The 15,202-nt window shown below is 38.5% G+C and overlaps 1 pseudogene; it reads left to right on the top strand.

Annotated features, from left to right (window-relative positions):
* The first annotated feature begins 9,518 nt into the window (after positions 1–9,518).
* Positions 9,519–14,745, top strand: LOC130707352 (RB1-inducible coiled-coil protein 1-like; annotated as a pseudogene).
* The last annotated feature ends 457 nt before the right edge of the window (positions 14,746–15,202 follow it).

Below are 15,202 nucleotides of genomic sequence, written 5' to 3'. Positions count from 1 at the left end.
GATAGAGAAAAATGAGAAAAAGGCAAAGAAGAAAGAAAAATGAGAAAAATAAAAAAGAGTAGAGAAAAGAGAAAAATAAATCAACAAAATGGCAGAAACAAGGAAAAAACAAGCTAACTGTAGGTCCAAGGCCGTCAGGTCACCAAAAGCAGCTTCCTGGGCTCTAAGGACCAAAAACCTGGGCCCAGCTGCCCCTTTTACAGGGCTCTGTGAAGTACATCACAGTGGTGCACTCTGAGGTCAGAGCAAGAAATGGACGCATCACAGCTGGGGGTAAACCACAGGGGTTTTCTCACTTCTTGAGTTCAAGGCCCCTTTACACTTAGGAAAAAGGATCCCAAAGAAATTTTTCTTTACGTGTGTTATTAGATATTGGTATTCACTTTGTTATAAATTAAAATCTGTAGGATACTTCAGTGGCCTTTTTATTTCTCGTTTGAAAATCTGTAATAATTTTAAAGACCTCATAATGTCTACACTTGAAATATTCAATTCCTTTTCCTTAAATTCTGGTCTCAAAATAATGTTACAACTTAACTGATTTCACGATACTATACAAAATGTTCTGCTGCATAAGACACGATAAGGTCCATGATGAAAGTTCTATGAAGCTGAGAGAAGATTTGCCAGGAAGGTCATGAGCAGATTTCTCATCAGGAGCCTCGGAGGCCAGATGGCATGGCTCAATGTACTTCAAGTGCTGAAGGAAAGAAACCGTCAACCAAGAATCCTATATCTAGCAAAACTTTCCTTCGAAAATGAGGGAGAAATCAAGACATTCCCAGTTAATCAAGAGTTGAGAGAGTTCTTAACCACCAGACCCGCCTGCCACAGGGAGTTCTTCAGGTTGGAGTCAAGGACCCTGCACAGTAGCTCAAAACCTTATGAAGAAATAAAGACCTCTGGCAAAAGTAGATAGACGGGCGATGAGAAAAGCTAATACTGTTGTAACTTTGGTTTGTAGCTCCACTTTTTGTTTTCTATTTGATTTAAGAGACTAATATATAATAAAACACACCACACACATAGAAATCAAAAAAAAAAAATCTATACCTAAAGCTATTACTAGAATTAAAAAATTTCACACATCTTATTAATATATACACTTGATGAAAAAAGCGTTGAAAATTAGCATCAATATTGATATAACTATTTAGGAATTTAGATTACATGTTCCCCTATATAATTAAATTAATATTTGGGAGAAAATTAGGAGATAAAAATTCTTTGAAATCTTAACATTTCATTATAAAAATAACCTTAATAATTACATAAATGAAGTAGAACTTTGGTGTGTAGATTTCTATCTACATATACATGGAAAATTATGAAATATATACAAACATGTACACACAGAATGGCCTTTACATATTCTATGAAAAATTCGTTCCCACCAACTAATGTATCACGGAAAAAAATTTCCAGAGGAGATATAGATAGATCGATCGATAGATAGATAGATAGATAGACAGATATGGATATATGTATCTATGTTTGCCTCTATAGACCCTTACTAGTAGTTGACATTATGGATGGTTCTACTAATTGACTCTTCTCAAATTTCTCCATGTAAGTTTGAGATAAACATGTAGGACAGCTTTCTTACCATGTGGGTAGTAAATGGGAGCAACAAGGACTATTGAAGGAGAACACAGCACATTGCTGCGTTAGTCTACTGAATATACTAAAAGGAGAAATTGAACCATCCCCATGTCAATCCTTGGGGATTAAGCAGAAGAACAAGGTGTTTACGTTACTCAAGTTTCAAACAAGCGAACAAACACCTCAGCACTTCCAGGTAACTACATTTCCACAAAACCTCCTATGAACATGCCAGTAAGTCCAGAGCATCAAGAACTATGGCTAAAGAGGCCTTATGAGGCACTCAAAGACCTCACTTAGCCTAGAGTAAGTGGTTATACAGACTAATCCTTCTGTAACCCAAGTGAGGGGTGGAGAAGAAGCACTTCCTCATAGCATAGGGCAGTGGTGATGGACAGAGAATATGCAAGGAATGAACTCTTAATACTGGCATCTTGTAGGCACACAGAGTATATAGATCACAGGAACAATGAGAAAAGAAACCTTTAGTTCCTTTAATTGGCTGAATTCATTAGAGGCTAGTATGGTTTAGACAAAAAAAAAAAAAAAAAAAAAGAGGCTCTTTCTAGCACAGGAGTTGGAAGATTGGTGGCCTATTTCAGTAGTTCTTATATAATCCAAACTCAGGTGAACAAGTGTTAGAGACAATATACTTTATTATTATCAATCTTTGTAGGAGAGGCATAAACCCAGTCTGATTATATTTGAAAAAAAACTACTGTGATAATACTTCCCTTCCATGTGTTGGAGTATAATCTGCCATAATATATTTGGAGAAAATCTGGAATTTATCATATTCACAGTGAAAAAAAGAACAATCTGCCAGGGATTGGGGAGGGGAGGAGGGAAGGATGAACAGCTAGAGCAGACAGGATTTTTAGGGCAGTAAAACTATTCCACATGATGTGGTGGTAATGGTGGGTACATAACATCGTGCCTTTGACAAAACCCACAGAACTGTAGATCACAAAGAATGTGAGCCCTTAAAATAACTGACTTTATTTTATAACAATGTATCAATGTAGGTTCAGTTTTAACATGCTTACCACACCAAGGCAAGATGGTAATAATGAGGGCAAGGGAAGGAGTGGGAGGGGGAGTATATGGGAACTCTGAACATTCTGCTCAATTTTTCTGCAAGCTCAAAACTATTCTAAAAATAAATTCCAATAATTCAAAAAATGTAAAGGGAATAAGAAAGGCATATTAAGTTAATGCTAAACTAAAAACTTTGGAGTAGGCATATTAATGTCAACAAAGCTGATTTAAGAATCAGCTTGGGACACCTGGAAGCAAAGGGCAGGGTTAGCCCCTACAGCCAGTGCTGCTTTACAAGATTTGGAATAAACACATAACTGAGTCTTTTGCTCCATGTGGGAGTGAAGAAAAGTGTAGGAGGGGCCTTGCCTCCAGCCTTACAGTGAGCTCCCTGAGGGGTTGTTCTCTATCTTGTTTCATACTGAGACTGTTTATTGGTGACATTCTTTCTGGGTCAAAACCATTCCAGTGGGGGTAAGCTGAGACGAAGTGAGAGAGTGTCATTGACATCTATACACTACCAAATGTAAAATAGATAGCTGGTGGGAAGCAGCCGCATAGCACAGGGAGATCAGCTCGGTGCTTTGTGACCACCTAGAGGGGTGGGATAGGGAGGGTGGGAGGGAGGGAGATCCAAGAGGGAAGAGAAATGGGAACATATTGTATATGTATAACTGATTCACTTTGTTAGACAGCAGAAACTAACACAACATTGTAGAGCAATTATACTCCAATAAAGATGTTAAAAAAATTTTTTTTTTAATTAAAAATACCAAGGAAAAGGTGGGACATTACATATTAATAAAAGTATCAATTCTCCAAAAAGACATAAAACTCCTAAAGTTGTGGAATCTGACATCAAGCTTTCAATATATGTGAAGCAAAAACTGATAGATCAAGTAGGTACAGAATCAGTCAGGATAGACTTGACCTGGACAGTAATAGCAATCAAACTAATATAATTGGCATTTATAGAATACTCCACTCAACAACAATAAAATATACATTTTTCTCAAGCTCATGTGGATCACAGAGAAAAGTCTCAAGAGGAATTTTAAAAAGCAATTATATAGAATTAAAAATTTTAAAAAAATTGTAGATACAGAGAAAGCAGTGCTGAGAGGAAAATTAAGTGCATATATTCAGAAAGAAGAAAGATCTATAATCAGTAATCTGAGCTCCACCTCAGGAAACTAGAGAATGAAGAACAATTTAATATTAGTGTAAGCAGAAAGTAAAAAGAAATAATACATATGTGAGCATAAGTTATTGAAACTGAAAACTTTAGTAGAGAAAATCAATGAAACCAAAGACTTCTTTGAAAAGACCAGCAAAACTGATAAACCTCTAGCCAGGTTAACAGAAAAAGAAAAGAAAAGAAAAAATAATTACCAATATCAGAAATTAAAGAGACGTCATCCTGACCTGTTTCATGAATGTTAAAAAGGCAGTAAAGAACAACAAGCAGAACTCTATAATTTAGATGAAACAGAATGGTTTCTTCACAGACACAAATGCTTAAAACTTACACAAGGAGAGACAGGTAATCTGATCAGGCCCATATCTATTAAAAAAAAATTGTATCAATAATCAAAAACCTTCCAAAAAAGAAACCTTCAGTTCAGATAGTCACCGGTGAATTTTACCAAATCAAAAGAAATGGTGCCAATTACCACAATCTCTTCCAGAAAATAGAAGCTGAGGAAACTCATTCTATGAGGTCAGCATTACCGTAATACCAAAACCAGACACAAGCATTACGTGAAATAAAAATATTTATATATCATGTTAAGAAGTTGAAAACTTTCTCACTAAAATCCAGAAAAAAGGAAAGATATTCTCTTTTACTCTTCCTACTCTCCGTTTTACTGAGATTTTTAGCTAGTACATTAAAACAAGAAAAAAAAAAAAGAGAGAAAGTATTTGGCTTGGAAAGGATTAAATAAAGCTGTCTATACTTGCAGATGACATGATTGTCTCTGCAGAAAAATATAATTTTGGAAAATTATGGAAATAATAAAGGACTATAACAAGGTCACAGGATTCATGGTTTAGTATATATTCTTGTGTATATGCTATACATACATATATATGTATTTTGTATATATACCGTACATATAAATATAAACACACATACATTTAATAAGTCAATGAAATTTGAAATTAAAACATACCATGTTGGGCTTCCCTGGTGGTGCAGTGGTTGAGAATCTGCCTGCCAATGCAGGGGACACGGGTTCGAGCCCTGGTCTGGGAAGATCCCACGTGCCGCGGAGCAACTGGGCCCGTGAGCCACAACTACTGAGCCTGCGCGTCTCGAGCCTGTGCCCTGCAACAAGAGAGGCCGTGACAGTGAGAGGCCCACGCACCGCGATGAAGAGTGGCCCCCGCTTGCCGCAACTAGAGAAAGCCCTCGCACAGAAACAAAAACCCACCGCAGCCAAAAATAAATAAAATAAATAAATAAAATAAATTTCTAGTTAATATTAAAAACAAAAAAAAAATACCATGTATATTGTACCATAAAAATGAAGTACTTAAATATAAATCTAACAAAATATGTATAGGAACTATATGTGCAAAGCTATAAAATGCTGATAAAAGAAACCAAAGATTAAATAAATCAAGAGGTATTCTGTGTATACTGACTGGAAAAATCAATATTATTAAGATGTTTATTCTTCTTAACTGTATCTATATATTCCATGCAATTCCAATCAAAATTCCAGTGAGCTATTTTCTTGATATTGACACACTAATATCAAGTTAATGTGGAAAGGAGAAAGACCTAAAATAGCCAAAACAATAATAGAAGATTAACAGCATAGCTGTAGTGCTAACAATTCCTGATTTCAAGAATTACTATAAAGCTACAGTAATCAAGAGAGCATGATATTGGCTCAAGAATAGACACATAGATCAATTAAACCATATAAACAGCCCAGAAGGAGATGCACAGAAATGCAGTCAACTGGTATTTCACAAGGGACAAAGACAATCAAGAGAGAAATAGATGAATGGATAAACAAAGTGTGGTACATTCAAACAGTGCAATATTATTCAATGAAGAAAAATAAATGAACTAAAATGCCATGAAAGGATATGGATGAATATTAAATGTATAGGGTAAAATGAAAGAAGCCAGTAGCAAAAGTCTACATACTGAATTATTCCACTTATATGACATCTGGAAATGACAGAACCTATAGGCATGGTAAATCAGCAATGGCCAGTAGATTAAAGAGGGGCTAGAAATGATGATGAAATACAGGGAATATGTTCAGAGTTTCAAAACAATGCTGTATACTTTCATTGCAGATACATGACACTAAGCATTTGTAAAATTCCATAGAGCTTTACAGCTCAAATAGTAAATATTAATATAAACAAATTTAAAAAAATCATTTAAGAGGTCAGGGGAATCCAGGATGGGTGCAGAATGTAACTCGGGGCTGGGTATATGGGAACTGTCTGTATTACCCTTTCAATTTTTCTATAAATCTAAAATCTTTTTCTAAAAACAAAAACTTATTTTTAAAAAATTCTGCAAGACACAAATAGAATACATTCAAAGAAAGTCACATCATAGTCAAACATCATAAATGAAAATAATATTTAACCAGAAAATAAAAAGATACATTATATTCTGGCACAACAATAAGAAGAATGAGAGCTAACATCATCAGAAACAAGTGAAGCCAGAGATAATAAAATCATATATTTAATGAAATTATAGGAAAAATGTGTAACCCCCAAATTTTATATCTACTAATAATTTTGTCCCAAAATTAAGGTTAAATAATGAAATTTTCAAATAAACAAGAAAAGGCAGAATTTGTTGCTAGCTGAACCAGACTGCAAGGAATACTGTTGATAGCTCTTCAGATAAAACAAAGAAAACCAAACCAAACCAAAACAAACAAACAAAAATGAGCACAAATTTACTGATGTACGTATCTGCAGGAAGAAATGAAGATCACCGGAAAGGGAAATTGTGAATTTAACTATAAAATAATATTTATAAAATATATTAAATAGTTACTAACTCTTTAAAGAAAAAACTCCACTGTGGATACATAACACATAATAGAAGGAGAATGAGTGACAACTAAAGTACAAAGGACAAAGCAACAATACATGGTATTTTACTTACAATAATGGCTAATTGGCATAATTTAAGTCACTTTGAAAAGTTAAAGATTAAAAAGCTGAATTTAGAAAATAACCAGTAATAACACAAAGCAACATACATTTAAAACACTGACAGAATTAACAGGAGTTACAGAAAAATATACAATGAACCACAGCTATTTCAAATAGGATTTTCTCATAATTAAAAACAAAAAAATCAGTAATGCTATAAAAGCTTTATTTTTTATTGAAGTAAAATTGATGTATACCATTATAAAAGTTTCCGGTGTGCAACACTGTAATTCAATACACAACGGGATCATCATCAAAAGTGTAGTTATCATCCATCACCACAGAGTCGATCCCTTTTACCCATTTTGCCCACCTCTCAACCCCTTCTCCTCTGCTATATCTGTTCTAGATATAAAAGTTTTAAACTATATTATTATCTAACTTACCTAACAGAAATTTATAGAATACTACATCTGGCAGCTAAAATACATAGTCTTTGGGGCTATAAAACAAGTCTCAATAAGTCACAAAGGATCATATGTTCTGTGAACATACATAAATGAATAAATGTTTTCGCGAAGAATAATGAGATAATCTTATGTGTTTGAGAATTAGCAGTACGTGTCTAAATTAACACTTGTTTAAAAAAATGCAATGGGAATTTAAAATATATTATTGACAGTATGGAAATAGAAATTTACCTTATCAAAACTTATATGATTGAGGCAAAACAGTCTTTGGATATACTTTATCATTTAAATATGAAAGTTTAAAAAATCAATAAGCTAAGCCTCCATCTCAAGATTCTAAAAAGGAAAAAGGAAAATTTAAAACCCGGAGGAAGAAGAAGGATAAAAAGTAGAATGATGAGAACAAAGAGCAAAGATATAAAATAGAGAAAAATAACAAAGCCATAAGCTTTAATCTTTGAAAGTTTAATAAAATTGATAAACTCTGTAGTAGTAGAATAATACCCCCTCCCAAGTTGTGTAAGTGTTATTTCCCAGAACCTGGGAATATGTTCCCTTACATGGCAAAGAGACATTGCAGATGCAGTTAAGTTAGGATCTCCATAGCGTTTCCTGAATTACCCTGGTGAGCCAGTGTAATCACAAAGGTCCTTATTTTGAAAAAGAGTAGACGAGGGAAGCAGAAGTGTCAGAGTCAGAAAAGGAGATGTGACAGTGGAAGCAAAGTGAGAATGATTTCATTTCAGGCTGTAAGTATGGAAGGGGGCCAGTAGCTGAGGATTGGGGAGAGCCTCTAGAAGCTGAGAAAGGCAAGAAAATGGATTCCCAGAATGTGCAGAAGGAATGGGGTCCTGTAAACATTTTAACTTTAGCTTAGTTAGACCTATTTTGAACTGTGATCTCCAGAACTGTAAAATAATAAATTTGTGGTGTTTTAAGTCACTAAGATTGTGTTAATTTGTTACAGCAGCAACAGGAAACTAAGAGAAACCCTTAGCAAGACTGATAAAAAATGTAAAGTACACACAAATTAACGTTAACTGAAAGCAATATAGTGGTGCCAATACACATATTTTCAAATTAAAGGAGAATAAGAGAATAGTGTATTTCCTTCTTGATTTTCAATACTGTATTTAGCAGAAACCAACTTTATTTATTAGCATAAGGACATAGGGGCAACAATGAAAAACAACAATCATAAGGAGAAAAAAGAAAAGAAAACAAAATGTACTATTTAATTAATTGTAAATGGATTAAAAAAATCATCCATTTTTAATTTGCTGTTTGTTAACTTTTTTTTTTAACATCTTTATTGGAGTATAATTCCTTTACAGTGTTGTGTTAGTTTCTGCTGTATATCAAAGTGAATCAGCTATACATATACATATAGCCCCAGATGCCCTCCCTCTTGCCTCTCCCTTCCCCCGTCCCTATCCCACCCCTCTAGGTGGTCACAGAGCACGGAGCTGATCTCCCTGTGCTTGAGTATCTTTTTAAAACAGCAAGATGTCCGGATCCTAATATCAATAAAACAAATTAGGACAATAAATGACTCCATTAAAATAAATCTGTTGCCCATAAATTTTCTAGCAATTAATATAAATCAACTTTATTATAAATTGTATAGTACACTCCTGCCAAATTGAGAACTATATATTTTATTTCCATCTGTATTTTGAAGTGTGAATACTAGAAAATTAGCTTTAATAAAAGCTCAATTAATCTAAGTAATAATGCCTAAATATCTCTTGGTGTGAAGGGTCTTGAAACACATGATTTTCCATCCCAATGCCAGTTTTGTCTAATCATCTTATGGGCAAAATTTATGTCATATTTTTACTTTGAAAAATCTATTTGGAACAAAGAAAACTATAGTTAGGCAACAATTCCTGTATTGTTGAAAATTAGCAACTGTTATCACAACAACAACAATAAAATGTACTTTGACTCCAATGTAATTATGTACTTAATTTTTCTCTTTTTTAATTTTCAAGAACCATTTTTTATTAAACCCATATAAGAAAATTTACTTATCGGTGTTATTTATATTTAATTTACAAGAAGACTGAAGCGAAACCCGCGGCGGCCGTGTCCGCGGCCCTGCCGAGCCCGGCGCTGCCTCGGCTCCCCGTCGCCCGGCCCCTCGGCTCTGACTGGCCGCGGCCCGCCCTCCCCCGGCCCCCGATCCAGAGCCGAGGGGCCTGCCCGTCCCCGCCGCCCGGAGGCGGCGGCCCCGGCCGCGGCGGTTGTGTCGGTTGGCGGCGCCGATGGACGGTTGGTAGCAGCCGCCGAGGACGAGGCGGCGGCGGAAGATGGTGCTGGGAGCCCCGGGCCCTGCTGCTGCCGCCGGAGGAGGAGGAGGCTCTGCCCGTTCACTGAGTTTAACCAGTAACGCCATTCAGTTGCCAATATCAAGCAAAGCAAACATAAGCCACTTTTAATCTGCTTTTTAAGAAAAGTGGTAAAATCCTTTTCACAGTGCCTGACGTAATCGTTATCAGAGTGAGGTATAAGCTCCCAGAATCCAGAGAAATCATCATGAAGTTGTATGTATTTCTGGTGAACACTGGAACCACCCTGACATTTGACACTGAACTTACAGTGCAAACTGTGGCAGACCTGAAGCACGCCGTCCACAGCAAGTACCAGATCGCTGTTCAGCACCAGGTGCTGGTGGTCAACGGGGGAGAGTGCATGGCCGCGGACCGGAGAGTGTGCACCTACAGCGCCGGGACGGACACAAATCCAATTTTTCTTTTTAACAAGGAAATGATCTTATCTGAACGTCTACCTGCTATTCCTAAAACTACCTTTTCAACAGAAAATGACGTGGAAATAAAAGTTGAAGAGTCCCTTATGATGCCTGCAGTTTTTCACACTGTTGCTTCAAGGACACAACTTGCAGTGGAAATGTATGAAGTTGCCAAGAAGCTTTGCTCTTTCTGTGAAGGTCTGGTCCACGACGAACATCTTCAGCACCAGGGCTGGGCTGCCATCATGGCCAATCTGGAGGATTGTTCAAATTCCTACCAAAAGCTACTTTTCAAGTTTGAAAGTATTTATTCGAATTATCTGCAATCCGTAGAGGACATCAAGTTAAAACTTACTCATTTAGGAACTGCGGTTTCAGTCATGGCCAAGATTCCACTGTTGGAGTGCCTAACCAGACATAGTTACAGGGAATGTTTGGGAAGCCTGGATTCCTTGCCTGAACATGAAGGCTCAGAAAAGGCCGAGATGAAAACCTCCACTGAACTGGTGCTCTCTCCCGATATGCCTGCAACAATGAACAAACTCTCCTTAACCTCATTTCACAAGTCCGTGGAACATGTAGCCCCAGACACCACAGATGCTGAAAGTGGAAAAGAAATGAGGGAACCTTGTCCAAGTCCTGCCCAGCAGGACGAAGCTGCAGTAGATGCTAAAGACGGTGACCTGCCCGTTTTTAATGCTTCTTTGTTAGACTGGATCAACGTGCAGGATAGGCCTAATGACGTGGAATCCCTGGTCAGGAGGTGCTTTGACTCCATGAGCAGGCTTGATCCACGGATCATCCGACCCTTTATAGCAGAATGCCGTCAGACTATTGCCAATCTCGATAATCAGAACATGAAGGCCATCAAGGGGCTGGAGGACCGGCTGTACGCCCTGGACCAGATGATCGCCAGCTGCGGCCGACTCGTCAACGAGCAGAAAGAACTCGCTCAGGGATTTTTAGCTAATCAGATGAGAGCTGAAAACTTGAAGGATGCGTCTGTGTTACCTGACTTGTGCCTGAGTCATGCAAATCAGTTGATGATTATGTTGCAAAATCATAGAAAACTGTTGGATATTAAACAGAAGTGCACCACTGCCAAACAAGAACTAGCAAATAACCTTCATGTCAGACTGAAGTGGTGTTGCTTTGTGATGCTTCATGCTGATCAGGATGGAGAGAAGTTGCAGGCTTTGCTCCGCCTCGTTATAGAGCTCTTAGAGAGAGTCAAGATCGTTGAAGCTCTGAGTACAGTTCCTCAGATGTACTGCTTAGCTGCTGTTGAGGTTGTCAGGAGAAAAATGTTCATAAAACACTACAGGGAGTGGGCTGGTGCTTTAGTCAAAGATGGAAAGCGATTATATGAGGCTGAAAAGTCAAAAAGGGAATCCTTTGGGAAATTATTTAGGAAGTCCTTTTTAAGAAATCGTCTGTTTAGGGGATTGGACTCCTGGCCCCCATCCTTTTGTACACAGAAGCCTCGAAAGTTTGACTGTGAACTTCCAGATATTTCATTAAAAGATTTACAGTTTCTGCAATCATTTTGTCCTTCCGAAGTTCAGCCATTCCTCAGGGTGCCCTTACTTTGTGACTTTGACCCTCTACACCAGCATGTACTTGCTCTACATAATTTGGTAAAAGCAGCACAAAGTTTGGATGAAATGTCACAGACCATTACAGACCTACTGAGTGAACAAAAGGCATCCGCGAGTCAGACCTCCCCACAGGCGGCTTCCTCACCCCAGATAGAAAGCACGACAGGAATCACAGCTACTACCTCACCCAGAACACCCCCTCCACTCACCGTGCGGGGCCCCTTGTGCCCTGCAGTCTGTCCCTTAGAGGAGTTGTCTCCGGATAGCATTGATGCACATGCATTTGATTTTGAAACTATCCCCCACCCAAGCATAGGTCAGAGTCTTCAACAGGCCTCGCTAGACTTGGATTCATTAGCAGAAAGTCCTGAGTCAGATTTCATGTCTGCAGTGAATGAGTTTGTCATAGAGGAAAACTTGTCATCTCCCAATCCTGTCAGTGACCCACAGAGTCCAGAGATGATGGTGGAATCCCTTTACTCCTCAGTCATCAATGCCATCGACAGCAGGCGAATGCAGGACACGAGTGCCCGAGGTCAGGAGCACTCGGGCCACCACACGTCTCTCAGCGTCCAGTTGGAGAAGTGCCGTGTCACTGCCCACGACTTGCACCTCAGTGTACAAACCATAAAGGAGGACCTTTGCCACTTCCGAACGTTTGTGCAGAAGGAACAGTGTGACTTCTCAAATTCTTTAAAGTGTACAGCAGTAGAAATAAGAAACATTATTGAAAAAGTAAAATGCTCTTTGGAAATAACACTAAATGAAAGACACCAAAAAGAACTACAGTCTTTAAAAAGTGAATATGAGGGCAAACTTGAGGCGCTAGTAAAAGAGAGTGAAGAAAATGAAAACAAAATCACAAAGCTGAAAGGAGACTTGGTGTGCCTTGAGGAGGTTTTACAAAATAAAGGTAACAAATTTGCTTTGGTTAAACGTGAGAAAGAAGCTGTCATCTGCCTGCAGAAGGAAAAGGATCAGAAGTTGTTAGAGATGGAAAGTATAATGCACACACAACACTGTGAGATTGAAGAACTGAAGCAGTCACGAGAGACCGTGCTGGACAACTTAAAGAAGCTCCGCATGGAGAACGATGAGAAGCTCCAGCTGGTGAGGGCGGAGCTCCAGTGCCTGGAGCAGGGCCATCTGAAGGACTTAGAGGACACTCTGCAGGTCAGGCACACTCAGGAGCTCAAGAAGGTCATGACCGCCCACGAGGTCTGTTTGGAGAAATTAGAAAAGGAAAATCAACAAAGAATCGAGCAGATGCAAGATTCTCATGCCACAGTCATCCAGGAAAAAGAACAGCAGCTCCAGGAATTAAAACTCAAGGTTTCTGATTTGTCGGACATGAGATGTAAGTTAGAGGTTGAACTTGCCCTGAAGGAAGCAGAAACGGACGAAATAAAAATTTTGCTGGAAGAAAGCAGAGCCCAGCAGAAGGAGACCTTAAAATCTCTCATCGAGCAAGAGACAGAACATTTGAGAACAGAGATAAGTAAACTAAACCAAAAGATTCAAGATGATAATGAAAATTATCAGGTGGGCTTGGCCGAACTAAGAACTTTAATGACAATTGAAAAAGATCAGTGCATTTCAGAGTTAATTAGTAGACATGAAGAAGAATCTGACATGCTTAGAGCCGAATTAAACAAAGTGACATCATTGCATCACCAAGCATTTGAAGTAGAAAAAGGCCTGAAAGAAGAATTGGCTGAACTGCAGAGTAAACTGGACTCAGAATTGAGTGCTCTTGAGAAACAAAAAGATGAGAAAATCACCCAGCAAGAAGAGAAATACGAAGCTATTATCCAGAAACTTGAAAAAGACAAAGAGGAATGTGTCACGAGGCACGAACAGGACCGAGAACAGCTGATTCAGAGGCTTAATTGTGAAAAAGAGGCAGCTATTGAGACTGCCCGTAAAGAAATGAACTTGGAAAGAGAAGCTGTTGAGAAGGAGTTGTTAGAAAAAATTAAACATCTTGAGAGTCAAATAGCAAAAAGTCATACCATTGAATCTACCAAAGAAGATTCTTCAAGCCTAGTCGCTGAACTTCAAGAAAAGCTCCAGGAAGAAAAAGCTAAGTTTCTAGAACAACTTGAAGAGCAGGAGAAAAGAAAAAACGAAGAAATGCAGAATGTGCGAACATCTTTGATTGCTGAACAACAGACCAATTTTAATACTGTTTTAACAAGAGAGAAAATGAGAAAAGAGAACATAATCAGTGATCTCAGTGACAAGCTGAAAAGCACGATGCAGCAGCAAGAGCGGGACAAAGATTTGATCGAGTCCCTGTCCGAGGACCGCGCGTGCTTGCTGGAGGAGAAGAAGAGGCTGGAGGAGGAGGTCAGCCGGCTGCGGGGTGGTGGGCCTGTCCCCTCGCCGGGGGTGGCCGCCACACCCGAGCTGTATGGGGCCTGTGCGCCCGAGCCCCCGGCGGAGGCCCCGGATGCCCTCGGTGAAGGCAGGCTGGACTCAGCGCTAGAGACCAGCATGATGTCTGTCCGAGAAAACGTCCACATGCTCTCTGAAGAAAGGCAGAGGATAATGCTGTTGGAACGAACACTACAGTTGAAAGAAGAAGAAAACAAGCGGTTGAATCAGAGACTGATGTCTCAGAGCATGTCTTCCGTATCCTCAAGGCATTCGGAAAAGATAGCTATTAGAGATTTTCAGGTGGGAGATCTGGTCCTCATCATCCTGGACGAATGACATGACAATTACGTGCTCTTCACCATGAGTCCCACCTTGTACTTCCTGCACTCAGAGTCGCTGCCTGCCCTGGACCTCAAACCAGGTGAGGGGGCCTCAGGTGCATCTCGAAGACCATGGGTCCTTGGAAAAGTGATGGAGAAGGAGTACTGTCAGGCCAAAAAGGCACAAAACAGATTTAAAGTTCCTTTGGGGACAAAGTTTTACAGAGTGAAAGCTGTGTCATGGAATAAGAAAGTATAATTTATGGAAGAAATTGAGGCATTCTGTGACGTTTTTCTGATCTGTCCCAACAGTGCTCATTCATCACTCCAAAAACAGGCCATCTTTTTATATACAAGTCAACACGACAGCATACTTCTTTAGTGTATATCATTTACTTTTTACCTGGCTACATTTTAGGAACAATAAATTCATCAAAACCCTTGGCTAAGTTAAAATGGTTTTGTTTTTGTTTTTCTACCCAAGTAACTCTAGAAATGCGGACCAAACTAGTTCACTTTCTCAAAGGGCACACGCCGTGCGTTGTGGTTTACGATCAGCCATATTCTTCGCCTGTTACATATACCTTAGCGTGAACTTAGATATTCAGTGTTAGTTGTTATTACCAGCACTTGTCCTTTTGTGAAATCAATATCAGAAAACTTGCACTCTTTAACACATTCTTTATAAAATGTATAAATTCTTCAAAACTATTTAAAGAGGAGTGTTATTGCATGCAGATAATCATAATTTTGAGTTTGCCTCTGTAGATTACTAAAACAAATTGTTTCATTTATTTTTTTAAATGCCCTTTGATGTTTCAAAACAAAAAGGAACTCTTATTTGATTGACTGACTTTAAGATCAGCCATAATCAGCAATCTTCAAAAGCACTTTGAACAG

Source organism: Balaenoptera acutorostrata, chromosome 2 (genome assembly GCF_949987535.1).
Source record: "Balaenoptera acutorostrata chromosome 2, mBalAcu1.1, whole genome shotgun sequence".
Classification (NCBI taxonomy): Eukaryota; Metazoa; Chordata; class Mammalia; order Artiodactyla; family Balaenopteridae; genus Balaenoptera; species Balaenoptera acutorostrata.
This window is presented reverse-complemented; position numbering and strand designations above follow the sequence as displayed.